The 14,908-nt window shown below is 47.6% G+C and overlaps 1 protein-coding gene across 2 annotated transcripts in view; it reads right to left on the bottom strand.

Moving 5' to 3' along the window:
- LOC125357461 (WT1 associated protein) overlaps positions 1-4,909 on the bottom strand; it is a 24,430-nt gene extending 19,521 nt beyond the window's left edge. The window contains exons 1-2 of one of the 2 annotated variants that reach the window (XM_048354389.1): positions 4,903-4,909; positions 4,256-4,265 (exon numbers count right to left, since the gene is read on the bottom strand). The gene's annotated coding sequence lies outside the window, so the exon portion shown is untranslated. Of the gene's footprint in view, positions 1-4,255; positions 4,427-4,902 lie in introns of those variants that run through there. The other variant, XM_048354388.1, reaches the window with a different exon arrangement.
- Positions 4,910-14,908: the final 9,999 nt, after the last annotated feature.

Below are 14,908 nucleotides of genomic sequence, written 5' to 3'. Positions count from 1 at the left end.
ATGTAGTATTTGAGTATGCAGTTTTATCTACTGTATTAAACACTGAGTAACATTTCAAAAATAAACAACAGGCTTAGTTATTCCTCTTTAAAAATCTTCTCGTGTGGACTGAGGATACAGCATAGTTTGATCCCTAGGACCACTTAAAAAAAAAACCTTCAGGGCTGGGAATGTGGCTTTGTAGTAGAGTGCTTGCCTAGCATGCATGAAGCCCTTGGTTCAATTCCTTAGTATCATGTAACAGAAAAAGTCAGAAGTGGCACTGTGGTTCAAGTGGTACAGTGCTAGCCTTGAGCACAGAGTGGCTCAGAGACAGTGCCCAGACCCTGAGTTCAAGCCCCAGGACTGGCAAACACACACGTAAATAAAACAGATATTGTGGCAGAGTTCAATAAATGAGTTTGAGAACAGCTAATTTACCATGATGGTTATTACTCTGTCTATCTTTATTATCTAGTTACCAAATACCCTACTAATTCAGCATAGAATTTTAGTTGCAAAATGGAAAATCATCAATGTTATTCCATATAAATTACATTTTAAGTTTTATTACATGCTTTTACAACCCGATATTCACCCTAGATTTATTCTCTTCAATAACAGATAAGGCCTCAGATTCTTATTCCATAAAAATATGATTAACTGAAAGCTTAAATTCCAAGAGATTAAGGACATTTGTAAGTCTAGAAAACACATAAAGGAAGTTCTAGTAAAAGGGAATCCAACTTTGAATACTTAGGAGGGGGAGTTGGTCACAAGGAAAAATGAAACCATGGCATTTACAGGAAAATGGCTAGAAGAGTATATCATATTGAGTGAGGTAAGACAAGCTCAGAAAATAAGGTATCATAAGTGGATGCTAGATCTAAAATGCATACTTGGCACACACTCGCTCAATTGTATGTGTGGATAAACTCAGAACATAAATCTAAGGGACTACTTAGAATGGGAAAGAAAGAGGAAGAATAACTTAGAAATAAGTTACACACAGACACATATACATATGAAAACACCATAAAGAACCTTAGCAAGCCAAGCACCAGTAAATCATGCCTGTAATCCTAGCTACTTAGGAGGCTGAGATCTGAGGCTCACAGCTCAAAGCCAGCCCAGGCAGCAAAGTCCGTGAGACTCTTACTCCAACTAATCACAGAAAACAGAAAACACTAGAAGTGGTGCTGTGGTTCCTGTGGTATAGAGTACTAGCCTTGAGTAAAGAAGCTTAGGGGACAGGCCCAGGCCCAGAGTTCAAGGCCCAGGACCTGGGGGGAAAGAAAAGAAAAGAAAAGAAAAATCCTATGATATACCACATAGTTAGATGGACTCCAAATAGGCTTAAATTTTAAAAAGCATCTGCAGTATTCAATTCATCCGAAACAGAACCTAATTCTCATCACATTCACAATGCATGACTGTGCTAACAAACTTATATTCCTCAGGCATTTCTTTTAGCCTGACAAGTACAATAATCATCTAAAGTCAATTCTAGACACAAAGGCTAGGACTGGTTTTAAGAACAAATCTATTCTCATATCCTAAAAATTAGAATGCTAGAAATACCACTAAAAGTCACTTAAAGTTGAATCCTGAATCTTGAAGAGAAAAACTGAACATATACCCACTCAGGAGTCAGACTTTTTTTTTGCTGGTCCTGGGGCTTGAACTCAGTCCCTGGGCACTGTCCTGGAGCTTCTTTTGTTCAAGGCTAGCACTGTACCACTTGAAGCACAGTTCCACTTCTGGCTTGTTCGGTACTTTATTGGTGATAAAGTCTTACAGACTTTTCTGCCCAGGCTGGCTTTGAACTGTGATCTTCAGATTTCAGCCTCCTGAGTAGCTAGGATTACAGGCATGCCCTACCAGCACCAAGCTTATTAATTTTCTTATTCTCCCATTTGTTCACAATGACAGTTGCTAACAAATTGGGAGTCAGATCCCTAAATTCAATACCTTTTCAGTTAATAAAAATGGGTAATTCTTCCACTGTACCCATCCTCAATTACGATCAAGCTTGGCAAAGTAAAGAATGAGAATGCCAAGAAAAGCAAAACAGAAAAAAGTCTAACTACTCTGGCAGGCAAAATTTTATCAAGTTTAGGATGATTGGTTTTAAAATAAAGGTTTTATCTACTTATGCTCAATCAACTCTAGAGGTCTTAACTAGCATCCATATCTTAGAATTATGCTAAGTCAGACAACTCAATTTTCCCTACACAAAGGCAAACATTAATCAACACATCTTAGGCAAGAAAGCATGTACCTCATTGAAATGAGTCAAAAGTGAATGTAAGAAATCACCCAATACAGAAGCAGCCTTACAACTGAGTTAGGAGTACAACTGAGTTACATTGGTTAGGAGTTAAACCATCTTTTCCTTTTCTTTTTATCAGTCAGTCATGATCTTGATCAAGCCACTCAACTCTAGACTGCAAGTTTCCAAATCAGTAAAAAAGAATTCCAGTTTTTGCCTGCGTTGTGAAGTGTTGCAAATCTCAAGGTTTTCAAAACCATGAAAATGCTATACATGCAAAGATTTCTCATGAACAGAAACTTTTCGAACATTTAAGAGTCAATCTCATCTCTCACCAGCTACATCCTCAAAGGCAAAGAACTTTCATGTATACAACTGAATTCTAGTCTGATCAAACATCTTAACATTATATCCAACAAGTTATACTATTATGGGAATATTGAAACTTTTTTCTCCAAGCTTAGTAACTAAAAGAAATAGAAAGTATTCAGAGACAGAAAAATGGGAGATACTCTGATTCAAAGGCAAACAGGGCAGAGTCTGTGAGACTTTTATCTCCAATTAATCAACCAATAACAACAACAAAAAACGAAGTGGAGGTGTGGCTCAAAAAGCACCAGCCTAGAACTAAAAAAGCCAAGCAATAACACCAGGGACTGACTTCAAGTCCTTAGCACACACCCCCCACCCCCCATGACTCTAAGCTCCAATTAATCTCCAAAAAAAAAAAAGAGCCGGAAGTGGAGCTGTGTAGCTCAAGATGTAGAATTCTAGCCCTGAGGGGTAAAGCTCAGGTACAGCATCCAGGCCCTGAGTTCAAGCTCGAGGACTGGCACCAAGGGGTGGTCACGGTGGTGGTGGAAGGAAATAGTAAGTCAACTAGATGAAACTTACGTTTCAGAAATACATGGATGCAAACTGTTCACCCTAGTATTTTTCTATCAAAGAATCGTTTTGTGTTTTACAGTCACAGTGAAGGCTTATATAATGCTTTGTAGTCGAAGAAATTAACTCTCCATTGCTTAAATTAAGCACTTTAGGCCCAGCGTGTAAAGTAGCTCCGTAGTAGAGTGTTGGCTGAGAATGCACGAGGCCCTTCCTTCCCCCAGGGTTCAAACCCAGCATCTTCCTCCCCCACCCCCACCCCCCGCCCAAGAACCAACGGTTTGGAGAAAGAAAAACAAAAACAAAACAAAAAAAAACCCCACAAAAACCTAAGAGTCTCACCGAGCTCCAAAGAGCGACGAGAAGTTCCGGAGAACGTTCACGAAGCTGTCAAAAACCACCTACCGCGTTCCTGGCACCGCAAGCCCCCGAGTGTGGACGCGCGTCTATGGGAGCATGCAGCTGCAGCCGCACGCTGCCCCGAGACGTGGGACGTGGGGTCCCGCACGGGGCCGAGCCCGTCCTCCGTGCCGCCGGGGTCCGGCGCCGACGGGGGGGGAGGAGAGGCGGGGGGGGGAGGCGGGAGGGGGCGGCCCGGCCCGGAAAGGCGGAGCGCGCGGCCAGTCGGCTCGCCGAGGGCGGCTTCCCGTCTCCAGGCCAGATCGCCGGGCCCTCGGGGCACGGGCGGAATGGCTTCGGGGAGGCGGAACGTCCCCGCAGGCTGCCAGCGGCCGCGGCTCCCGAGCCCGAGCCGCCCCCCCCTCCCCCGCCGGGGTGGCCGCGCCGCCGTCCCCAGGCCCCGCGGACGGCGCCGATCCCCGGCGCTCGCCGCACCTACCTCTCCCGACCCGGGCCGCGCAGGCGCCGCCAGTCACCCAGGCCGCCCAGGCCGCCGCCGCGCCGCCGCCCAGGCCGCCCAGGCCGCCGCCGGCCCCGCCGCGCTCCGGACGCCGCTCCCCTTTATTTGCGGGTCTCGCCGCCACAAAATGGCGCTGAGGGAGGAAACCCGGCCCCGCCGCCCGGCCGCCGGCCCGGCCCCGCCCTGCCGCCCCGCCCCGCTCCGCCGCCGCCGGCCCGGACGCGCCGCCGCCTCCCGCCGCGACCGCCCGTCGCACTCACCGAGCCGCCGCTCCTCGGCCGCGGCCGGGCCCCGCCGGGGGAGGAAGGGGAGAGGAGGCCGGACGCCGACCCGGCCCGGCCGGGGTCTCGCGGCGTGAGGGAGCGGCCGCACCCGGGGCGCTCGCCGGGGCCTTTCCCAGAGTCCGGCGCGCGCCACCCGCCGCCGCCGCCGCCGCCGCCGCCGCCGCCGCCGGGGCTCAGCAAGCTCGGAGCGGGTGGGGAAGAAGGCGGCCGGGGCGAGGGGCGGGCCACCGAGGTCGGAGGTCGGCGCGATGCATCACGGGGCGGCGGCCGCCCGTCCGCGCGCTCCTGGGAGCCACCTGCGGCGGCGCGGCCGCGCGGCCTGGGCGGAGGGATCTGAGCAAGGCGGCTTGTGATTGGTCCGCGTCCGCGCCGGCCGGCGGCCCAGTGCGCGCGACGCTTCCGCGCGCCGCCGGCCGTAGAGCCGGGCCGGGCCGGGCCTCACCTAGCGGGGCTCCGCACGTGGGCCGGCTGCGCGGTCTCTTCGCGGGGCGGGCGCCGCGCGCGGGTCCCCGGCCGCGGGAAGGCGTCCCCGCCGCAGCGGCTCGGGCCCTTGCCCGTCGTCCCGGACGTCTCTGCGGGCGGAGCGGAGGCGGGCTCTCCCCGGTGGAGGGAGGTGGTGCGACGTCGCCGCTCGCCATGGCGAGGTCTTGATCCGTTCTGTGAGTCGAAGTCCGGGTCCCGATCCCGGTCCCGCGCCGGAAGGGGCCGCGCTCCCGGAGGGGCTGGGCCTTCTCACGCTGTTTATCTCCAGATGAACAGATAGCGGTAAGGTTAATTCCTGGCCCGGGGCTGGGGCCTAGCGGTGGAGCGCTCGCCTCGTACACAGGAAGCCCTGGGTTCGATTCCCCAGCACCACAGATAGAGACAAGGCCAGAGGTGGCGCTGTGGCTCAAGTGGCAGAGTGCTAGCCCTGAGCAAAAAGAAGCCAGGGCCTGAGTTCAAGCCCCAGGACTGGGAAAAATCAAGTACGCCCCAGATAAGGAGTCACGGGACGATCCCAATTCCCTGTAGAAAATAAAGTTGTAAGACGCACCCCAAGAGCTGTCGAAAACCGGAGAGAAGGAGGTGAAGACATGAAGCGGAGAAGGAGAGGGATGTGGATGGTGAAAGAATTCTCAGAAGGAAAAGGCCACGGGCCTCACTCACTGTGGCAGTGCACACTGAAGTTACATGGTGTAACGGAATTGTACCTTGAATTTCTCCTTTAACCTTCTTCACCTTGTACTGAAGATGCACCTCCACCAATGGAATATACAGAGTTGAAGTGCTGTATGTCACAACAAAAATGTGGAAATAACACAGAAGTCTGTAAATAGCTGTTTAGATATAGCTACACGTGAAGAAAATAATCGTGTATTGCTTTGGAAAGGGTCCTTGATTAAGGGAGTAAAGCACAGTGCTGAAGTAGATACACAGCCACTTGGAGAGGATTAATATATAATATATATTATATATATAATATATAATGTTGGCTCCCAAGAGAAGGGAGAGAGAATGAATCTAAGGTTTTGTTTTGCGAACAAACCCCAAAGTAGAAAGCAAGTTGAAATAATCAGCTCTCAAGTCAAATTGGTTTCAACTCATTGTTTAAACACAATGATATAGTAATATTATTGCTATGTTGTTTACATTGTAGCACAAGTATTTTAATGTTACTTTGTATAAAGACTTGCCAACAAGAAAAAAATGAGATGCAAACATAAAAGACCAAAGAAGTTCAAGGGGGAAAAATAGTAACATTAAATTTAAATTCAAAATACAAATTTGGACACATTCCCCCCCCCCCCACGTGTGTGTATTTTTTTTTTTTTTGATCAGTCCTGGGGCTTGAACTCAGTGCCTGAGCACTGTCCCTGGCTTCCTTTTGCTCCAGGCTAGCACTCTGCCACCTTGAGCTACTTCACCACTTTGGGCTTTTTCTGTTTATGTAATGCTGAGGAATAGAACCCAGGGCTTCATGCATGCTAGGCAAGCAGTCTATCACTAAGCCACATTCCCAGCCCTGGACACTTTTTTTTTTAAGCAATTGAATGGGGTTTGAACTCTGGCCCCTGTGCTTGCTAAAGCCTAACATTTGAGCCAGACTGCCTGGCTTGCTAGCAAACCTGTTTTTTTTTTTAAATTTTTTTGGCCAGTCCTAGGCCTTGGACTCAGGGCCTGAGCACTGTCCCTGGCTTCTTTTTGCTCAAGGCTAACACTCTGCCACTTGAGCCACAGCGCCCCTTCTGGCTTTTTCTATATGTGTGGTGCTAAGGAATCGAACCTAGGGCTTCATTCATACTAGGCAGGCATTCTGCTAACCCACATTCTCAGCCCATTCTAGTGTTCTTTTGCCAGGTGTCAGTGGCTCACGCCTGTGATCTCAACCTACTCAGGAGGCTGAGATCTGAGGATCGCCGTTTGAAGCCAGCCCAGGCAGTAAAGCCCATGAGACTCTTATCTCCAATTAATCACAGAAAAAGCTGGAGGTGTGGCTCAAGTGGTAGAGTGCTACTCTTTTTTTTTTTTTTTTTTGGCCAGTCCTAGGCCGTGAACTCAGGGCCTGAGCACTGTCCCTGGCTTCTTTCTTGCTCAAGGCTCGCACTCTGCCACTTGAGCCACAGTGCCACTTCTGGCCATTTTCTGTATATGTGGTGCTGAGGAATCGAACCCAGGGCCTCATGTGTACGAGGCAAGGACTCTTGCCACTAGGCCACATTCCCAGCCCCTAGAGTGCTACTCTTGAGCAAAACGGAGCTTAGAGACTGTGCCCAGGCTCAGAGTTCAAGCCCCAGCACCAGCCAAAGGAAAAAACAAGTGGAAGAAGTGTGGCTCAAGTGGTATAGTACTAGATTTGAGCAGAAGAGTTAAGGGACAGTGCCTAGTCCCTGAGTTCAAGCCTCAGTACAATCACCCCCCCAACATACACACACACACACACACACACACACACCTAGTGTTCTGCCATGTGGTAGGGTAGCTGTAGTTTACAGTTGTCTTCTGTGTTTTACAAGGACAAGATTATAGGAGTCCAAAGGTTCCCAATACACACAAAAGATCAATGCTTAAGATGGAAATGCTAGTTACCCTGATACTGTCATCACTTTCCTGCACCAAATTACCACACTGTACCCAGGTGCTAGTGGCTCATGCCTGTAACTAGCTATTCAGGAAGCTGAGATCTGAGGATCATGGTTCAAAGCCAGCCCAGGCGGAAAAGTCTGTGAGACTCTTAATCTCCAATTAACCACCAGAAAACCAGAAGTGGTACTGTGGCTCAACGTGGTAGAGTGCTAGTCTTGAGCAAAAAAGCTCAGGGACAGGGGCTGGGAATATGGCCTAGGGGCAAGAGTGCTTGCCTCATATACATGAAGCCCTGGGTTCGATTCCTCAGCACCATATATATAGAAAATGGCCAGAAGTGGCGCTGTGGCTCAAGTGGCAGAGTAGCTAGCCTTGAGCAAAAAGAAGCCAGGGACAGTGCTCAGGCCCCGAGTCCAAGGCCCAGGACTGGCAAAAAACAAACAAACAAAAAACAACAACTCAGGGACAGCACCCTGTCCCTGACCACCAACACCACAACCAACAAACATACTGTACCCCATAAGCATGTATACTTAGGTATCACTTAAAGTACAAATAAATGCTGGGTGCCTGTGGCTCATACTTGTACCCTAGCTACTTGGGAGGTTAAGATCCAGAGGATTTGGGTTAGAGGCTAGACCAGACAGAAAAGTCTACGAAACTGTTTCTATAATAATCAGAAAATGTAGTGCTGAAGGTGCGATAGAGCAAGCAAACAAGTATGAGGCCCCGAGTTCAAACCGTGGTACCACTAAAACACACATGCACACACAACATGTTAGCTTTGTAGCCACGACACATACCTGAGGTAAGTCTACTTAGAAAAAGGGAAGATTATTTTGGCTCATGGTTTTCAAGCTCGGTTGATTTGAGCCTGTGGTGGTATTGTACATACAGGCAGGGGCTTGTGGTAGAGGGAACCTGTTCACCTATGGGGAAGCCAAAGAGATAAGGGCCGGGTCCCAGTAACCCCTTCAAGGGCACGCCTCCAGTGACCTGACTTCCTTCAGTCAGGTCCTCCTTCTGAAGGTCCCACCACCTCCCAGTAGCCCCACCCTGGGGACCAAGCCTTCCACACAGGGGCCTTTAGAGGGCATCCCAGACCCAAAGTGTACATCCAGGCATCCGGGAAAAACCCTTGTGGAAAAATAAAGGCATCCTGTGAAAGGGATTTCCACGGCTCATCCCTGCAGGGTTTCCTTGTCGCCTGTCAGTGGATAAGAACAGCTTTCTGAAAGGAATCCAGTGTGCCCATGTGGCTGGGCCCCATGCTGGCCTCCCAGCTTTTGCTGGGGCGGGGGGGGGGGGGGGAGCTGCAGCACACTGCTGGGAGCCATGTTCTGGTGGACAGTCCCTTGATCTTGAGTCCTAGTACCTTCAGCCAAGGGAGTGAGCTACCCACTAGGCTGAGCCAACCTTCCTCCCTCCCTCCCTCCCTCTCTCCCCCTGCCCCTCTTCGCAAGAGTTTGCTGTGTACCCCAGTCTAGATTCAAACAGCCTGCCAAGTTTAGGATTACAGGTGTGGCCACCATGCCCAGCTAAAACCGTTTTCTTATTTCTTGTCAAGCATGATAGTGGCATTTGAGGCACAATGAGTTTTTGTTATATCTGTTTTTATTTTGTGTCAGTTGTGGGACTTGAACTCTAGGCCTGGGTGCCATCCCTGAGCTCTTCAGCTCAAGGCTAGCACTCTGCCACTTGAGCCACAGCACCACTTCTGGTTTTCTGGTGGTCAATTGTAGATTAGAGTCTCACAGACTTCCTGCCTGGGCTGGCTTTGAACCTCGATCCTCAGATCTCAGCCTCCTGAGTAGCTGGGACTATAGGCATGAGCCACTAGTGCTTGGCCAAGAAATACTTTTTTTTTTTTTTCATTTACTATTGGCAGACCAGCCTACCAGGAGCCAGCATCACCTCCTATGTTCCTCTTCATGTGATCACTGACGCGGCTCTCCCTATTCCTAACACTAAGGCCATGGCCCTGGTAAGAGCCCTTGAGGGTAAGGCTCAAGTCATTGAACACCAACCTTGAGCAAGAAAGCCAAGCAAGAGCTCAGGGTCCTGAGTTTAAACCAAGGAAGTGTGGGGAATAAAAGGAGCCCTAGCCTAAAGGTAGGGTGAGTATCGTGGTCTTGACCAAATCCTGTTGCTCAGAGTTGGACAGTTCTGGCTGGGGTGACCAGAGGAATCTCTTCAGGGTTCTGAGGAAGACGTCCCTCTGTGCTAGATGAGAGGCGCAGGAGTCTGGCCTCGAGCTCACAGTCCTGCTGCTTACCTTCTGAGTGCTAGGACTGTAGGTGTGTGCCACTGCGGCAGGTCTTCCTTCTTGTCTCTTCTTAGACTTAGGGAGGCTGTGACCCTTGGGCCCCTGCAGCCATTTACATGATGTTGGAAAAGCAAATGAGGCTGCCCAGAAGGCTGACTCAAATTGGAAAGTCCCTGGACCACAGCTGACTACCCTGTGTGAGTTTCCAGGCATACCAGTGATTGCCACTTGTTGGACTTTTTATTAAGCAAAATGGAAAATTCCTCATCTTTAAAACCACTGTCCATCATGTTTCCTGATACACAAAGCCAAGCACATTCTAACTTACACAGCTAGAAAAGAACAGCAGTTACATAATATACCAGCCAAAGAACATGGCAATAGGCCAACAAGACCGGGCCCCATCTTTTAAAGGTCCTATGACAGTATGCTCTATTGCTGTGGTTTTTGTATTATGACATCCACAGCCCACATCATTTGCAGTATGGTAATACAAACATTTGAAAACCCCTATTTGCTTCCAGAAAAACAAGCTTTTATAAAAACAAAGCCAGCTACTTAAAAAAATTCAAGGGTAGCCGGTTGCCAGTGGCTCACTTCTGTAATCCTGCCTACTCAGGAGGCTGAGATCTGAGGATTGTGGCTCGAAGCCTACCTAGGAATGAAAGTCTGTGAGACTCTTATCTCCAATTAACCACCAGAAAACCAGAAGTGGTGCTGTGGCTCAAGTGGTAGAGCCCTAGCTTTGAGCTGAAGAGCTCAGGGACAGTGCCCAAGCCCAGAGTTCAAGCCCCACAACCAGCAAAAAGAAATTTTCATAATAGAAGAGCAGCATTTCTTGTCAGATGAAGATCTTCTCTGCAGGGCTGGGGATATAGCCTAGTGGCAAGAGTGCCTGCCTTGGATACACGAGGCCCTAGGTTCGATTCCCCAGCACCACATATACAGAAAATGGCCAGAAGCGGCACTGTGTCTCAAGTGGCAGAGTGCTAGCCTTGAGCGGGAAGAAGCCAGGGACAGTGCTCAGGCCCTGAGTCCAAGGCTCAGGACTGGCCAAAAAAAAAAAAAAAAAAGATCTTCTCTGCAGAAGAATGTCATTCAGAGGACTTAATCCTCAAGTTCAGAAATTAATGCTTCAGATGAATGCTCAGAACAAAGCAGAAGAGGAAGAGGAAGATGAGACAGTTGAGCTTGACCTGTCCTATGAAGAAATGGCCTGAAAATGTGAAACCTTGGTGGGGACAATTGGAAAAAAAATTTGCCAGGAAGTGGGATGACACCAACTATAAAGAAGATGAAAATGGAAACATAAAACCAAGAAAAGCAAAGACGGTGTTCCTAAAGCCCCAGGATTAAACTGAATGCTCTAAAGTAGGCCCCAGGGGTGCTGTGGAAGCAGTGTATTCTGGGATTCAACCTGGTGTTCTGTAGTTGATACTGTAATGTTTATTTGTAAAGAAATGTATAATTTTGGGGGAAATATAGGCTTTGACAAATTGACAAATTGCTAATTTCACCATTGAAAAGTGCAAATCTAAAATTCTCACAGAAGCCTGCTGGATTTTGGGTGGATTATTGTTTTACTATTGTCCATGCTGACCCCTTCTGCAAGTACTTGTTAGGAAACCTACAGCCTTACAAGCCTAAGTTCTTGGAGGTGAAGATCTCGGGATGGAGCTGCAATGCCTGTCTCAACAGGAAAGTTCACAAGACTCCATTTCAACCAATGTCACATTAGTGGGGAAACTCAGTGACTAGGCACAGTGACTTCTGTCTACCTGTGTGACTCAGGAAAGTCATGCCAGCCTGGGTATAAACTGATACCCTAGCCAAAAATAATCAATGCAGAAACAGGCCAGTGTAGTGGCTCAAGTGGTAGAGCACCTGTCCTATAAGCATGAGTTCAGTTCAAGTCTCAGCACTACCAAAAAAGAAAGGAAAGAAGGAAGAAAGAGAGAGAGAGAGAGAGAGAAGGAGGAGGAGGAAGGAAAACACACTCCAAAGTGTGGCACTTTGATATTCTGAACCAGAGAATCTCTGACCTTTCCTTGATCCTCTTTCTTTTCCAAAGCACAGGGAGAGGCTTTCCCTGAAGTTTCCTTACAGGCCCAAAGACCAGCCCACCAAAGAAGAGCACAGTTGTCTTCAGTTTTCTTTGCCTAGCCAAGAAAGACATGTCAAAGAGAACGATTTATAGCATATACCAGATCCAGAGCCCAGAGGAACTGTCCCGGGCCACTGCGTGCTCTGCGTTGATTCACATCGAGAACTCGTGCATGACTCTTGAAATTGCCTATGAACTCTACTCCCCTCTCCCCTGTGAAGAAGACTATTTAAGCTTCAACCAGATGGGACTGCCTTGGATTTTTTTTTTTTTTGGCCAGTCCTGGGCCTTGGACTCAGGGCCCGAGCACTGTCCCTGGCTTCTTTTTGCTCAAGGCTAGCACTCTGCCACTTGAGCCACAGCGCCACTTCTGGCCATTTTCTGTATATGTGGTGCTGGGGAATTGAACCCAGGGCCTCATGTATATGAGGCAAGCACTCTTGCCACTAAGCCATATCCCCAGCCTGCCTTGGAATTTTGTAGATTCATGTTCTTATGTACTTTAATATATTTGTAATGAAAACCGGGATGTGCTTTAGCCGTAGAAGGTATGCTTAGCATGCACGAAGACCTGAGCTTTACCTCTAGCACCAAAAATAAACAATTGATCATGCTTTTCTCTTGCTAACTTATCTTCTATCATAGGGGTATTAGCTATGACCCTTTAGCCATGCTGAGTGGGGAAAGAAGCAGCCCTTTTCTTCCCTGCAGGAACACAAGAACTTGTTTTCATTCATTGCTCTTTTCTGCCTTTATTAGTCCTCCTAAACTTTTTAAAATTTGTTTGTTTTGTTTTGAGCTCAGGGCCTGCGTACTGTCCCTGGCTTCTTTTCGCTCAAGGCTAGCATTCCACCACTTGAGCCACAGTGCCACTTCTGGCTTTTTCTATATATGTGGTGCCGAGGAATCGAACACAGGGCTTCATGTATACAGGCCAGCACTTTACCACTGGGCCATATTCCCAGCCTCTCCTCCTAAACTTTTACCTGAGCCTGTTTGTCTCCCTGTGCTATGGGTGAAGTCCAGGTCTCCATCTTTCCCTCCCTCCCTCCCTCCCTCCCCTGCCCCTCTTGGTGGTATTGGACTTTAAACTTGTGGACCTCACACTTGTGAGGTTAGCTCTCTACCACTGAGCCATAGCTTTACAAAGTGGAAGCTTTCAATATTCTTTGTTCTTTGTATTTGGTGTTTTAACTACAATGTATCTAGGGGTGTTTTTTCTCTGATCTTTCTTTTGTGTTCTATAAACCTCCACTTGGATGACCCTCACTTTGCAAAGTTGGGAGGTTTTCTGCTATTATTTTCTTGAGTAGGTTATGTATGCCTTTAGCTGTTGTTCCTCTTCTTCCTCTTCCTTCTCCTCCTCCTCCTCCTCCCTTCTGCGTCTCCTTCTTTTTCCAGTATTTATAGATTTGGTATTGTGATGGTACCCTACAGGTCTTGTAAATTCACCTATTAGTGATTTTTCAGTGTCTTTAAATGACTGGTCTCATACCTCTGATTTATCTGACATCTTGTTTTCTATCCAGCAAGCTTTCAATGGAGTTTTTCTTCTTTTCAATTTGAGCTGTTGAGATCTTCTAAGAATTCAATTTGGTTTTTTAGGATTTCTATGCCTTTACTGAATTCCTGTTTCATATCCTGCGTTGTCTTATTTCACTCAGCTGTTTCTTTGAATTTTCTTTGAGCTGTTGTTTGAATCCCTTTTTGATTCATTCAGCTGCTTATAAATCACCTCAGTTTCACTGATGAGTCATCATTGTTTTTAAATTTTTTATTTGAAATTTCTTCATCTTCACTACCACGTAAGTCTTCTATTGTGAAGTTATTGCCTTTTGAGCAATGAGGTGAAATAAAAGCTATAGATTTTTTATATTATTTTTTTATTTTTTGCCAGTCCTGGCGCTTGGACTCAGGGCCTGAGCACTGTCCCTGGCTTCTTTTTGCTCAAGACTGGCACTCTAGCTCTTGAGCCACAGCGCCACCTCCAGCTTTTTTCTATATATGTGGTGCTGAGGAATCGAACCCACGGCTTCATGTATATGAGGCGAGCTCTTTACCACTAGGCCATATTCCCAGCCCAAGACAGATAACTTTGAAACACCAATCCAGCTTACATTTTTTCCTTCAACTTTTGTCTGTAAGAGTAATTTAAACAGGAGCGGTGGTACACAACTATAGTCCCTTCACTCAGGAAGATTGTGACCCTGCCTCAAAAACAAATGACAACAAGAGAACCTCCTCTATTTGGCCCAAGGGGACACTTACAGCTGCCACAGTCCCATTAGTAATTTTATTGTTTTAATTTTTTTTTTGTCAGTCTGGGGCTTGAACTCCTTGCCTGGGCGATGTCCCTGAGCTCTTCAGCTCAAGGGTAGTGCTATGTCTCTTAAGCCACAGTGCGACTTCCAGTTGGTGGTTAATTGGAGATAAGAATCTCATGGACTTTCCTGCCCAGGCTGCCTTTGAATCGAGATCATTAGATCTCAGCCTCCGGAGTAGCGAGGATTGCAAGCATGAGCCACTGCCACCTGACAGTAATTTTATTTTAGTTGACTTTACAAATCAATAATTTTTGAGGCCATAGAGCTGAACAATATATTAATAGCCTCTAATTAGCATTTCTGAAGATGATCACTCTCTGCATTTGGACCTGCACAGGTGTCTGATGGAAACCCCCACTCTAGGATTATGTTAAATCTCCCTTCCTTCCCTCCCTCCTTCCCTCCCTCCCTCCCTCCCTTCCTTTTCCCTCTCTCTTTCCCTTCCTTTCTTCCTCTCTCCCTTTTTCCTTCCCTCATTCCCTCTCATTCCTTTTCCCCTCCCTCCCTCCCCTCTCTCTTTTCCCCTTTCTCTCTCTTTCTCTTTCTTTTCCTTTCCTTGTGAAGCAGTGCCCTGCTATGTAATCCAGACTGTCTAGAACTTGATATGTATTCTCTATACTGTCTTGAATTTACAATCTCTCCTGAGTATTGGGTCTAGAGTACCACCAAGCCCAGCTCAACACCCTCCATTTTCTGAATCTGTTTTCCATGAAGAGTCATGATTCCTGATTACATATGCACAGACCTTTGATTACATCATCTCCACTCACATTTTTCCAAGTCTTAACCCTAGTTTTGTTTTTATTTCATTTATTTTTGATGCTTTTTTTTTTTGCCAGTCCTGGGGCTTGAACTCAGGGCCTGAGCACTGT

Source organism: Perognathus longimembris, chromosome 9 (genome assembly GCF_023159225.1).
Source record: "Perognathus longimembris pacificus isolate PPM17 chromosome 9, ASM2315922v1, whole genome shotgun sequence".
Classification (NCBI taxonomy): domain Eukaryota; kingdom Metazoa; phylum Chordata; class Mammalia; order Rodentia; family Heteromyidae; genus Perognathus; species Perognathus longimembris.
The sequence above is the reverse complement of the archived record's forward strand: the minus strand, read 5'-3'. Positions and strand labels throughout refer to the sequence as shown.